Consider the following 15,568-nt stretch of genomic DNA (forward strand, 5'->3'; position numbering starts at 1 on the left):
GATGAATCACTTGGATCCGACACGTGTATTAGTATAACCTTTGATTATTTTTGCACTTTTGCACTTGTTTAAGAGATTATCTTAGTTATTGTAGTAGGCCCCTCTTTTGAACGCGACGTTACCCTCAACCCAGTAGTTTGAGTCAGCAAGGATACAATCCTAAAGGGTCGGATTATTGAAAGATAATGAATTAAGTTATTAATGCAAATTGTGGTAGGCCCCGCTTTTGGCGGTGACGTTACCCTCGGCTAAGTAGTCTGAGTCAGCAGGGATACAGTCCTAAATAGCCGGGTTATAGTATTAATAGTAGTTAACTTATGAGGGGGTCAAAGAGTTTGGATCCCCGCCATCCAATACCTATGGGCATTGAAGGAGATCCTACTAAATTTGACCCAGGTCCCAAGCAGGACCTCTAAACGCTGAACAAGGGCAAGACCCTTACCAAACCGTTCCCTTAACCCCCGACCAGGTAGCCAACATACCTCCATATAGACCGTGGAGATATGAATGGTGAAAATCTTTTATTTTATATAGACAGTAAAATAATGCCAAGACACCACGGACAAACGATAAGGAAAGATCACCTTCAACATAAGTAACTAGTTATTAAAGTCATTAATACAAAACCAAATAAAAAGTGCAAAAGATTAAAAATAAAAAGTATTATACTAAACACTTGTCTTCACCAAGTGATGTAAGAGACTTAGGCAAACATGGCCTTGATTGTCAAGAACTCTTACGATCAATCTTGGATCCCGAGACGACTCACACACTCTACGATGGACAATGGATGATGGTGGTGGATGATGGTGTTATGGTGGTGGTGGGTGGTGGATGAAGTGTGAGAGAGGTGGTGTGCCAAGGGATGAGAGAAAATGAAGCCAAGCTCCTCTATTTATAGGCTGAACAGAAGGCTGGACACGGCCCCGTGCCCGTCTGACATTCTCTCTCTTCATTAATTGTAATTGCGAATTACAATTAATGCGCCTGCTGTACTTTCACCACGCCCCCGTGCCCGCTGGACACGGCCCCGTGGTGGGCAATGGAAGCTTCTACTGGTTTGTCTTTTCTGCTGCTTCCTGGGCACGCCCCCGTGTTCGCTGGACACGGGGCGTGTTCAGACTCTGTTTCTTCTCCTTTGCTTTGGGAGGTGCCGTTGAGGGTCCGGGCAGTCTACTTTTGTTCCTTTTCTTGTATTTATGGTAGAATTAGTTGTCTTTTTGCTTCTTTTGTGATTTTGAGCTCATTTCATCCTGAAAATACAAAAGGAAGACAAAAACACTCTTTTTCCAACATTAGTACTTAAAAAGGGTTAGTTTTATGCCTTAATTGATGTGATTTATATGTTGCATTTTACACACATCACTTACCTATTCATACCGTCCATTGTCATCCTTATTCTAGGCCTGCCTTTTTTTCTTAGGTTCTTTGGGTGATAGAGGTGGTAGAGTTCTTTTCCCATTTTTACATGTTTTTATATTATGCCATTTCTCTAAACAATACTACAAGTCATGTATCCCTTGCTTTTTAGTTTCATGTCTATCTCTTAGTTACTCGTTTGGCATCCTTCTTTCCTTCCGATGAAGTGACTTAATGTAAGGTGTTGACATCCACATCTTACTTTATTTAATGGTTTCATATAGTGCTTGTAGGTCTCTTTGAACTTTTCAACCTTGAACCAGTCACTTACATAATCCTCAAGGTCATAATTAATGTAGTATATAGCATATACTTGATGCAAACAAGGTAATCCTGATATTTGCCACAATCTACAACTACATTCTATCTAGATCCACAAAGTAGGCTTCATCTACATCTCTCACCTTGTTAGAATCTGAGTTTCTTAGATTGTGTAGTTTAATTATGAATGAAGATGAAACAGAGAATTAAGTGCAGTGAAATATGGAAATAAACTTTGATTACACAATCAAGGAAGAATAGTTATAAGCAAACATGTTTTCCATTGAACCGAATGATTGTATCAAATTACAATAAACAAGACAATTGCATGCATGCCCCTAGACTCCCCCTCAGCCTGAGCTCAGTGATTTGTTTGTACAGAATGACTTATGAAGAAAGAGCTAATGGAACAGTACAAAGTACTATTCTATTTATAGTACAGACAAACCACTGAGCATCTTTAGCTGACGTCACCATGAAAGTGACATCTAACCTACTAACAAACTCTAAACACTATTCTATACAAACACTGATTACATAGACACTGATTACTTTAAAACAATTGATTCTTCATTCCACTGTTGTAGCCTAAGCACTGATGTTGAGCATCAGTGCTTTCTTCAAAAGATGATCAGTTCTTTGGATGAGCAGAGCTTTGGTCTTCAACAGTACTTAGGAGGCATCAGTAGATAGAGCTTCAGTCTTTAATCAGATCAGGTCTTTAGCTAACAGTTGTTGTGCTGATCAGTGCTTTGGAGTCTATCAGTTGTTAGATAACCACTGTCAATGGGAGAATCTTGTACAAGCACTGCTTATGAAGATCAACTGTTCTGAACCAGTTTTGGCTTTCCTTATCATTTGTTCTTTCTGGGTTTGAAAGTATAGACCAACAATCTCCCCCTAGAACAGATGATGCCAAAACTCTTCATTATTCAAGATCTTTATTGTCTCATCAACATTTCCCTAACTTGGCCCTTGAATTGCAGCTCAAAGTTAAGGGAATCTTCGTCATCCTCATCCCTGCAAAGTTGAAGTTTTAAGAGATCTTGGAGGTCAGCTACACTCAGACCTAATGCATCCTCCCTTGTAATGTGTTCAACTACTCCACTGGACTTGAGCAAGGTCAATACGTGGGTCTTTTGATCAGACTTCCACTTTAGTATTTTTGAGTTCAGTGGGTTTCTTGGGAGAGTTTTTATTTTTGATGAGTTTGGTGATGGAGGCCTGCTCATGAACCTTTTGGCTATTTCCTGTAGCTTTGCTGAGTCAGGGTTCTCTTGAATCATCTGCTTGATGGTCGCTTTCATAATGTCAGCTTCTCTTTGTGCATCTGCTTCTTCATCAATCTGCTTTTTCCTTTTTCTTTGATTTAACTGATGGAGGTGTCAGATGATGTGAACAATGTTTTTAAAGAGAGGGTCTGCTGTTGTGACTCATCAGGCTTTTTGTTTCTGTATGCTGGTTTCTTTGGTGCTGTAGGATCTGTCTCTCTTCGTTTTTCAAGCTTCTCATACACCATGTCAGTGTACTGCCTAGACCACTTTGATATGGACTTTGCTGAACTTTGGCTGCAACCAACTCTTGCTTCTTTCTTTTGTATTCCAAGGTAAGATCTGCAATAGCCTTTTTGTATTTATTCCAATCTGGCGCAGATCTTTTCATACCTGGATCATTTCTAACTCTTTCAATTCTGCTTGCTTCAGCTTTGAGTGCAATGAGTGGCCAGTCTTTAAATTGTTTAACCTTGGCAGGATAGAACTTGTCTATCATGATCAGCTCTAAGTGATCTTTTTTCATCTCCTTTTGTAGGTCAGCATTTGGTGGTAAGTTAGACATCTCTTTGCTTAAGTCTCTTGCATAATCTTCCAATTTCTTGACTTTTCTCAGTAAAAGTTGCATTCGACTTGAGATGTTATTATCATTCTCTCCCTGACCTTCATACTTGGCTTGTAATTCAGCTTGCTTTGCTTTGAGTTTTAAATACTCATCCAAGTTCTTTGGAGGTCTAAAACCATAGAGAGAAGGGAATTTTCTTTTTGTAGGATCATCCACTGTATAGAATTGCCTCATTTCATTCTTAACTGCAGGCAATTCCAGTGGATAGTTTGCTGCTAATGGAACAACCCTTGCAGGATCATGTCCTTCAAGTGTTTTTAGATCAGTGATTGGGTTTGCTAATTTTGGAGGAATGAATGGTTGAGGTTTGGTTTGATTGAAGGGTGCAGATGAAATAGGAATAGGTGTTGGTATGTCATCATCATGCACCTGAAATTTTCTTTTTCTGGTATAAACCTTTGTGGGAGAAGGGATTTTTGTTTGGGGTTTTGAAACAGAAATGATTATGGCTTGGGAAGAAATATTTGAAGTGGTGGATGACTGACTAACAGCTGTTGAAACAACTGGTGTCTCAACTACTGTTGTCATTACAACTGTTGAAGTGTCAACTATTGTCTTCTGATTTTTAGCAGGTAGTTTTTGTGGTGAAGGTGTAGGTTTGGGTGTGTCAGTGGTTGGTTTTTCTGATCCACCAGTGGTTTTGAGACCAGCAGTGGTTTGCTTCTTGGTTGTTTGTTTTTGTGGTAGTGGCTTTGAGAATTCGGCAAGTGGTGGTTTAATGCATTTCTTTCTGGTGGAAGTGCCAACATTTTGAGTTTTTATTTCCCATTCTTTTCTAGAAATTTGTTCCTTTCTCCACTGGCTTTCCTTTGTTTCATTCTGATTTTGAACTATCTTTCTGTTTTTCTCCACTTCATCTGCAAGTTTATTAAGGGTTTCATCCACTCCCTTTTTCTTTTCTGTGACAGGTGTTTCAACAGTGGTTTCAGAAGACTTCTTTTCAGTTTCTGGCTTTTGATTTGGCTTTTTCCTAGGAGTAGGTCTGCCAAACTTCTTCATGTCATGTTTCTCCCCCTTTTTGGCATCATCTTGATCATCATCATCTTTGTAGATAGATGCAGGGACAGAGCCAGTAATTTGAATCAAGGCCTCTTTGATGGCTTTTATGTCAGCCTGAGTGTCCTTGTATCTTGCATCAACCATATTTCTGAGAATTGCCAAATGATGGTTGTGTTGAGTTTCTGCAAGTTCTCTTTGAGCTTTAATGATTGGTTGAACTGCATTCCAGAGCTCTTGAGAATACTGTTGTGGTGTAGGTTGACTTTTGGAAACTTCTACTAACTGTTTAATCATATCTTGCATGTTGTTAACATTGGTTTCAATTGTGTTGAGTCTTTCTGTCAATTCCTGATATCTTAAACCATCACCCAAGTTAATGGGATCATCTGATTTCCCACCAGCAGTGGTTGTATCAGCAGTTGAACCAGGAGAAGTCTCCAATGGTTCATCCACTGATGCCCCTTTTTCTTGGTACTGGGGACTTCCCTCTGCAGTAGATACCTTAGTAATCACACCAGTGGTTAGTTTAAACACACCAGTGGATACCTTGATTGCATCAGGAGTGGTTGCCTTCAAGGGAGTCTTATTGATGTAACTACTGTCCAGGTGTAGATCAGTGGATCCAACACCTGTTGTAGCTGCTCCACTTGAACTACTAACAGGAATTTCATGAAACTCCTGTAGTGTAACCTCCTCAACTGTTTGTGGGATAACCAATTGAGGTATTTCAGACACAGCCATAGTTGTGGTTGTGCTCTCAGTAATGTATTGGTTAGAGGGGTTGTTTTGAGTCTGAAGCTCAATGGCATCAAACAGAGGTATTATTGATGGTGGTAATTGTGAAGAAGGGATAGGAGTGGAAAGAGAATTTGCCCAAGGAGAAGGGCTATTAAACATATCCTCAAGTGAAGTATACTCTCTTTCGATCAAATCGGTTTGATACTTATCTTTAGGGAAAGAAGTTTTACCTGTATGATCATTCATCTCAAAAACTTCTGATATGGTTTGTGGTGTGATTGAAACAAGAATTTCTCCTACTTTTGAAGTAATAGCCCAAGGCTTTTTGTCTTGAACTTCGACTTTTGCATTTTTCCAAAAGTCTCGTAGGGTTTCCTGGTAGATGGGTGCATTGCAGGTCAACAAAGTTTTGTACTTTGAAGATGAGAGAGTATCAATGATTGAGTAGAAATCTTTGTTTTTGCTTGTTTTCTCAAGGGTACAAAGGTAGTTATGGGGGTTTTTGAGTGCGAGTGCCATGGTGATTCGAATAAATTTGCGAATGGAAGAAGAAGATGAAGGATGGAAACCGCTTTTGGAAGAATTTTGAATTCGATACGGTAGTGAAACCTCTGATTGGAGCTTTAATCAGGGTTTTAGAAGGGTGAAAAGTGAATGCTGACGTGGCAGCGGTTACAAAGATCAGACGGCTAAGAACTGTCCACGTGACAACCTCTGATGAAAATGGATGACAGTTGTTTAGGAAACCACTGATGAACAATATCAGTGGTTTACAGTTATGAAAATGAAAACAGTGGCTGATTTTAACTATCAGTGGATAGCCATCAGTGATTAAAACACTGATGTTTGATCAATAGTGATTAACAAGGAAAATGGATAAACAGAGGTTGTCTTTCAGCAGTGGATAATTTTAACAATCAGATATTTGAACCAAACAGTGGTTGTAACAGACTTTTAAGGATTAATGAAAACTTTCATTTTCAACTACTTTCAAGGATGGATTTTTTATTTTCTGAAACCATTTTAATGATTTATTCATAGAAAACCGGATTTTGCCTGTTATTCCATGTTCAGCATGCCAATTCTAGAGATCAAGCTTTCAAAGGTGGATGTGTCTAATGTTTTGGTTAGCACATTGCCAGCTGATCCTTAGTTGGAACATGATACAGAGAAATCAAACCTTTTTCATAGCAATCCCTCACAAAATGATGTCTGATGTAAATGTGTTTGGTGGTTGAATGTGAAACTGGATTTTTGATGATATTTTCTGCTGCTTGACTATCCAACATGAGGGGTGTCTTTAAAGCAGTGATACCAAAATCCAGCAATTGATTTTGAAGCCATAACAGTTGGGCTGTGCAGCTTGCAGCAACAATATATTATGCCTCAGCAGTGGATGTTGAAACAGCTGCTTGCTTTTTGCTTTGTCAGGATACTAAGCAATCACCTAAAAATTGGCACCCTCCTGATGTGGACTTCCTTGTTGCATTGCATCCAGCAAAGTCACTATCTGAGAAACCTGGAAGCTTAACATTCCCATTAGCAGGGTACCAGATACCAAGTGTGGGAACACTTTTTATGTATCTGAGTATCCTTTTCACAGCTATGAAGTTAGACTTCCTAGGAGCTGATTGGGATCTTGCACAAACACATGTTGCAAACATGATGTCTGGCGTAGATGTAGTTAGGTACCATAAAGACCCAATCATGCTTCTATATAAGGTTTGATCAACCAAATCATCATTTTCATCAGTCATGACTAGCTTGGTGGTTGCCATGGGTGTACTACATGGTTTACAATCATTCATCTCAAATTTGTTTAAGAGTTCTTTAGCATATTTGCTTTGATGAATGAAAGTACCATTTTGCAGTTGCTTTACTTGGAGACCAAGAAAGCACTGTAGTTCACCCATTACACTCATCTCAAACTCAGCTGTCATGAGTTTTCTGAACTCTTCACACATTTTGTTACATGTGCTTCCAAAAATGATGTCATCCACATAAATCTGGACAATCATCAGATCTTTCCCTCTCCATTTTAAAAATAGTGTTTTGTTAATTTTGCCTCTTGTGAAGCCAATGGAGAGAAGAAAGGTGGAAAGAGTTTCATACCAGGCTCTAGGTGCTTGTTTCAAGCCATATAAAGCTTTATTTAGCTTGTAGACATAATTTGGATTAAATGGATCCTCAAAACCAGGAGGTTGACAAACATATACCTCTTCTTGAATCTTACCATAGAGGAATGCACATTTGATATCCATTTGGAACACCTTTATGTTGTGGTTGACAGCAAAGGCCAAGAACAGTCTGATAGCTTCCAATCTTGCTACAGGGGAAAAAGTTTCATCATAGTCAATGCCCTCTTCCTGTCTGAAATCTTGAACCACAAGCCTTGCTTTATTCTTGACAACAATGCCCATTTCATCAGTTTTATTTTTGAAGACCCACTTTGTGCCAATAGGACTCACACCCTCTGGCAGTGGTACAAGTTCCCATACTTGTTGTCTTTTAAACTGTTGGAGCTCTTCTTGCATAGCTTTTACCCAACTGTTGTCTTTTAGTGCCTCTTGGTACTTGACTGGTTAATGGAGTGATAGAAAGCCAGCAAAAAGACAGATGTTTTGGGATTAACTTCTGGTGTGAACCCCTTCACTGATGTTGCCAATGATTTGGTCTGATGGATAAGACGTCAGGAAGATTAAATCTCCCTTGTATGGACCAATGGCATTAAAGGGTGAAGGCTGCAGATGTGAATCATCTGAGCTAACAACTGTTGGTTTGGTGATCCAACAACTATTTGAAATGGAGGTGGAGGGATAGGAGCAATTTGTGTGACACCATGTAGATTTTTATCCACTGTTGGCAGATTTTTATCAACAATGGTGGATGATATGGAGGCAGAGGTTGAAGGGCTACTCTGGTCAACAACTGTTGATGTAGCATTGGCTGAGCTTTGACAGCTGTCTTGAACATCTGCTGCTCTGGCAATGGATGTGAATTTCTGTTGTGGAATTATAATTTCATATCCATTGTCTGGTGGAGGAGTTTGAGGTGAACATGCACTGTTAGTCTTGACAGAAACATTTTCAAAAGTGAATTTATCAAGATCAAATAACTCAGCAGGGTTTGCAGGTATTTTCAGTGAAAAAGTTCATTGAACTTTACATTCAAAGTCTCTTCCACGCACCTAGTCATAGTGTTAAACACTTTGTAGGCCTTGGCAGTGGTTGAGTATCCTAAATGATAACCACAATCTACTTTGGCTGCAAATTTTGAAATTAAGTCTTTTAAGTTTAAAATAAGGCATGGGCAGTCAAATACTTTAAAGTATGAGATCAGTGGTTTGATTTTATACAGAATTTCATATGCAGTCTTTTGATGCCTGGGGTTTATCAAAACTCTGTTCTGGACATAGCAGGCAGTGTTTACAGCCTCTGCCCAGAAAGTTAATGGCAAACCGGAATCTGCAAGCATGGTTCTGGCTGCTTCAATCAATGTTATGTTCTTCTTTCAACAACCCCATTTTGTTCTGGTGTCCTTGGCATGTTGTACTGCCTTACGATCCCTTTTGACACACAAAACTCATCCAACTCCCTATTTCTAAATTATGTGCCATTGTCACTCCTAAAGACTTTTACTGGCAAGTCAAATTGCTTTTCAACCTGTTTAACAAAGTCTTGCAAAATGCCTGCAGTCTCATCTTTAGAATGTAAGAAATAAGTCCATGTAAACCTAGAAAAATCATATACAATTACCAAATAGTATCTTTTCTTTTTAACACTCTTGATTTTTACTGGGCCAAACAAATCCATGTGCAGCATTTGCAAACACTTGATTGTTTTGGACTCTTCAATGGACTTAAATGAGCTTTTATGTTGTTTGCCTTTTAAACAGGAAACACAATGCTCAGGACAGGTGAACAATTTTTGTGGAAGACCTCTTACAAGGCCTTGTTTTGACAAAGCAGTGATTGTCTTAAGATTTGTGTGCCCCAATCTTCTGTACCATAACTCTGTCTCTTTGTTAGAGGCAGCTGAGAACAGACAGGCATCAGTCATAGGGCTCTCTTTTGACAAATCAACTACATAAACATTGCCACTTCTTTGAGAAACAAGTTGCGTTTTTCCACTTTTTATTATTTCTTCAATCTTTTTGACCATTTCTGGTCCAACAATCTTGCAACTCTCCTTAGTAAAGAATGACCCATAACCTTTGTCACTCATTTGTGAGACACTAAGGTGGTTAAATTTTAGATTGTCAATAGATTGACATTTTCAAACTTGACATTTCCAGACTGAACTGTCCCAGACCCCAATACCTTTCCCTTACTATTATTACCAAAAGATATATCACCCCCTCCATGAGTTTTGAATTCTTTGAGTAGGGCTCTACATCCAGTCATGTGCCTAGAGCCTCCACTATCTACATACCAAAGACTATCTAAGCATGTAGAAGCTCCCTGCATATCAAGTAAATAATTAGTTCAGGAGGGTCTCCAAAGCCAATAAGGCTTTGGATGGGGTCAAAACAGTGTCAGAGTCAAGTCCAGGAACATGGACAGTGGTTAGCTCAGGGGTTTAAACAGCTTTTGTAGCATTTCTCTCTAACCACTGTTGTGGGCCATTTCCTATCAGATGTTGATATCCAAAGGGATGCCTGTTCACTTTTGGTTTAGAAGTTTTTTTGTATACCTCATAAACATATGGGACCCTTTGGTATGGAGGTTGACCTTTTCCTCTTTGGAATTGATTTGCAGGTGGTGCATCTGTCACTTGCACATCTCTTGGAACAGTGCTTTTGTTCAGCTGTTTTGTAACAGCTGTTTGGACAGACACAAATGGTTGTTTCTTGATTGGTTGATTTGATGAACTCATGGGTGTTTTTGCAGTGTATTCTTTCCTTTTAACCTCAAAGGTTTGGAGGTACACACACTCATGAGTGAGATGGTTTGATTTTCCACAGATGGTGCAGCTTTTTGAAGGCTCAATGATGCTTGTTTTGTTAATGTCATATGCTTTTAAGTGAAAACAATCTTTTGTTAAATGATTTTTCTTTTCACAAAAGTCACAAAACAAATTTTTAACTTTTTCTCTCTTTTTCTTCTTTTCAGACTCCTTTGCAACATAGTTTTGAACCACTGTTGGGATGTCCTTAAGAGGAATTACCTTGGCCTTTGGTGCTTTCACACCATCCACTGTGGAAAAATCCATGGGTTTGAAATTCTCAAGGATGTCACACTCATCTAACCAAGTGGGTTTAAATTGGTATTTCTCAATCTCCTCAAAAGTTGAGGACCCCTCTGGTTTTTCAAGAGTGATTTTGTTACCATTTTTATCAGTTATTTTTATTTCTTGACCATCCTTGTTTGTTGGTATTATCTCAACAATTTTTTGAACAGACTCATTTGCAGCAGTGTTTTCAACTTGGTCATTTTTCCTGAAACCTATGCCAAATTTTACATTGCTTTTGATCTGTTTCTCAAGCATAACTTCATAACCTTTGCAGGATTCCACCCATTTTTCACATGTGATTTGGGTGGATTCCAATTCCTTTTTACAGGTCTGATATTTTTCTATCATGGCGTGAAGTTGGTCCTTGGTTATGTTATGCTCATGCTTGAGGCTGCAAATTTCATTATCCTTTTCTGACAATTTGATTTTCAGTTCTTTAATAGATTTTTCAAATTGTATTTCATCCTTTAAGATTTTGTCTCTAAGGTTTTCATTCACCTCTTTAAAATTAGCAAATGCTATGATGCATTTGTCTGAACATAGGGTTTTGAGGACCTGAGGTGATACCTTAGCTGCAGCCATCATGGCACAGTCACAGACACTCTCACTTTCTTTGGGCTTCTTCTCCCCTTCTTCAACAGACCATGGGTAAGACAGTGGCTCTATCAGTGGTTCAAGTTTGTCTTCCAATAGTTGTTCACCGACAACAGCAGTAACCACTACTTCAGCAATTTCATCCACTGTTTCAGCACTAGATTCCCCTTCTTTAGTTTCCAGCCCTTCTGGAATAGACTCTAATGCTGCCAAACAAAATTCATCACTAGAAACATCATTCTTAGCATATAAAGCAAAATTTTCATCAACTAAATCTTCAGGCAAGCTACTCCAATCAACAAAGCCTTGAGTAAAGAAGCTTTACTGATCTGTTTGAGCAGATGTTTGAGTAACTTGTTGTGGTGTAGCTTGTTGCACCTGAACCTGAGGAGTTGGAGCCTGGACATACTGTATCTGTGGGATAGGGGTTTGGACATAGCACACAGGAACAGGTGTTACAGGGTGTGCATAATGAGCAGTGTTTACATGAGCAGCAGGGGCATATTGGGAATAATGCAGAGTGTTTTGGTTATTTTGAGGTCTAGGGCTAGGATGTGTGATGATTGGTCCATTGTTTTGACTCCTACACTCTCTAGCAAAATGACCTAACCTATTACACTTGTAACATTTTATCTTTGATTTATCCAACCCTACTTTCAAGTTCCTATGTAACCCTGGAAATTTTCTCCCTGTTCTCTTATAAAACTTGTTGGTTCTAACACTCAGCAGTGCAAGTTGATGCAAAATGTCCATTTCCTCCAGATCAGTTGGATCAAAATGCTGAAGATCATTTAGTTCAAAGGATAAGTTGTCTGAACTTTGGTTTTCACTACTAGTTGTGAAGGCATAGTTAGTTGAGTAAGAATCAGAGTTATTAAAGGCTCCACCAACAGTTATGTCAATATAATGATCATAACTAAGATCCTTACTACTACCAGAATCCTCTTGACCAAGAAGTGTTGTGCTACCAAAAGTATAGTCATCAGCAACCTTCCCAGACTCTTGTAACTTCTTTTTCTGGTTCAACTCTCTCTCATAAGTGAGGAGTTGACCATGAAGTTGAATCAGACTTAGTTCTTTGAACCCAACAGAATTTCAGGTTACAAAAGCAATTATGTCCCATTTTTCAGGAAGTGACCTTAGAAACCTACTATTTAGAGTTGATTTTGCAAATTCAACATTAACAATTTTCAATTCACTAATGAGACAACTAAAACGTTCAAACTGCTGTGTTAGTGATTCTCCTTTCACATGGCAGAATGTTTCATACTGTTGATTCAGAACTTCCCTGTTATTTCCTATCACCTCTTCTGTACCACCGAACTGTTCCTTTAAGGCATCCCACAGCTCTTTGGCACTGTTACAGTGTAACAGTCCAGCATAAATGTCATTAGGAAGAGCTGAGGCTACTATGCTAAAAGCCTTTGCATCTAGTTCAATTTTTTGAAAATCTTGTTCTGAATAGTTTTCAGGGCTTTTAGGCACAAAGCCTTTGGGATCTTCAGTACTTGGCACCTGTGGAACATGTGGTCCATAGATGACTAACTTCCAACAGCCGGTATTTTGTTGTGCCAGGACATGACCCATCCAACGTGCCAGATGTTGTACTCGGATCTGACAAGCATCGGTGGTTTAAAGAGAGTCCCGGTGTTGTGAGTGTCTTGTGATTGTGAAGCCATTCTGGTTGTTTTACAGATCTTGAATAATCAACTTTTATACGTGATTTTACCTTACTCGGTTTTTCAACTAAATACGAACAACTGAAAGTATAAATGAATTCGAGCTGAACTTTTACGTCAAAATGATTGTTAGATCAAATTTGATTGTCCGTAGCTCTGATACCAATTGTTAGGATCTGAGTTTCTTAGATTGTGTAGTTTAATTATGAATGAAGATGAAACAGAGAATTAAGTGCAGTGGAATATGGAAATAAACTTTGATTACACAATCAAGGAAGAATAGTTATAAGCATGTTTTCCACTTAATCGAATGATTGTATCAAATTACAATACACAAGAAAATTGCATGCATGCATGCACTAGACTCCCCCTCAGCCTGAGCTCAGTGATTTGTTCGTACAGAATGACTTGTGAAGAAAGAGCTAATGGAACAATACATAGTATTGTTCTATTTATAGTACAGACAAACCACTGAGCATCTTTAGCTGACGTCACCATGAAAGTGACATCTAACCTACTAACAAACTCTAAACATTGTTCTATACAAACACTGATTACATAGACACTGATTACTTTAAAACAATTGATTCTTCATTCTACTATTGTAGCCTAAGCACTGATGTTGAGCATCAGTGCTTTCTTCAAAAGATGATCAGTTCTTTGGATGAGCAGAGCTTTGGTCTTCAACAGTACTTAGGAGACATCAGTAGATAGAGCTTCAGTCTTTAAATCAGATAAGGTCTATGGCTAATAGTTGTTGTGCTGATCAGTGCTTTGGAGTCTATCAGTTGCTAGATAACCACTGTCAAGGGGAGAATCTTGTACAAGCACTGCTTATGAAGATCAACATTTCTGAACCAGTTTTGGCTTTCCTTATCATCTGTTCTTTCCGCGTTTGAAAGTATGGACCAACACACCTAAAACACATTGTCGCCACTCGCCACTCGTAATAACATCCAAGATCCAATTCCTAGGTATAAAAAATAAAATCAGCAGAATTAACAGCAAAAATAGTAGAATAAAAACAACATAATTAGCATCAAAAATACAACATAAAACAATACAAAAACAACAGTACAACCGTAGAAAAAAACAACATAAAAACGTAAAAAACAGCAACAAAAAAAAAAGAAACAGTTGCAATAATGGCATTAGTACCAATAAAAATACAACAAAATTACAATGAATTATGTGACCAATCTGTTATCTCTTTCCTTATAGCTGGGGTATACGTTACCTTCCCATTTCTCAGATTTCTTACTCATTTTGTAGGTCCTCTCATACCATTAGAACATCCTAATCTCTTCTAACATTGTTATAATTGATTTTCTTGTTGCATTCATAATAACATAATTAAAGCTTTCACTACAAGTGTGATTATCATTAAGTCTTTTAATTTGAAAAGACTTTTCACCTTGCATCCATGCCCATAAATCTAAACGGACAAGCATATAACCCACAACACATCTCTGTTCCCACATACAACACCCCCGAGCCCTTTTGTAATAACCCGCTTTTTGAAGTCAAAGTACAAGTCAAAGTCAAAGTCAAAGGAAGAAAAGATTGCTAAATGCGATATGTCACTCCTTGCTTAATTATTGATTGTACTCTTTGACTTGTTAATCGATACTCTATTTTATGTTACTTTAGTTGTATTATGTGGAATAAATGTAATAATCGCAGTTTATCGCTAATCAACTTAACGCTAACTCATCTCTATCGCATCGCAACTCGAATCGCATGTTCTAGATATTGTTTTACGTGTGTATGCTATTTATGTGTTACTTGTGCATGTTTATTTATGTTTTGTGGTGATTATTCAAAACTGCAATCGCAACTCTATCGCAACGCAATCTCATCGCGAACTCGAAATGTAAGGTTACTTATGTTGTTGTATGTTAGTTAGGTTATTTGTGTAACTATTGTTTGATACTATCGCATCGCTTACTTGAAACGCATCACAACGCTTAGCGCAAGAAACGAAACGTCGGAAACCAACTCGCTGGAGCCCTTCGATCCATTCGTTCGAATGGTCATCCTTCCGAATGACCATCCGATCGGACTGGCCTCCGATCCGTCACTTGTGCACCACCTTTCTCACCCTTTCACCTATAAATAGCACCTGTCACATCACATGAAAAGTGATGTGATAGCTCGCGTTCGACCAGCACACTTTTGGGCTATTTCTTTCAATTCCTCACGCTTAACTTTTCACAATGAAATCGACTGATTTAGGCTATTCTAGGATGATGTCATCATGGGTTCTAATGAACTTCAAAGTGTGACCTCATTCCACCAAGAACAACTCAGATCTAATAGATTTCAACATGTTTAAACACTAATTTCACCTAAATTTAAACACTTTCAAACCGGTTTAAGTTTCTTTCAATTCTTTTACACTCATGCACTCAAAACCGACAGAATCGGAGCTCATTCAGGCCTTCTACTCATTCTCTAGTGAAGTGTCGGTTCGAGAACTGATTCCCATCAAAGAGACAACCGATTCACGGGTTGAACATGAACAACCGTCAAGAACGGTTAACTGATCGGACGGGATGATTCCCATTCGATCGGATGACTTGGACTTGGTGGAGATTCTGTTGTTTAACACGCTGTCATACCGTCTCGGTCAAACCGCAAACTTTTCAGACTAAACAAAATATTACAAGTTTCAAATGATCAGGTCGTTGACGGATTGCCGTCCGATCGGATTGCCATCCGATCGGATGACTTATGCCCTCAAATACTTAA

The sequence above is a fragment of the Helianthus annuus genome, chromosome 9 (genome assembly GCF_002127325.2).
Source record: "Helianthus annuus cultivar XRQ/B chromosome 9, HanXRQr2.0-SUNRISE, whole genome shotgun sequence".
NCBI lineage: Eukaryota > Viridiplantae > Streptophyta > Magnoliopsida > Asterales > Asteraceae > Helianthus > Helianthus annuus.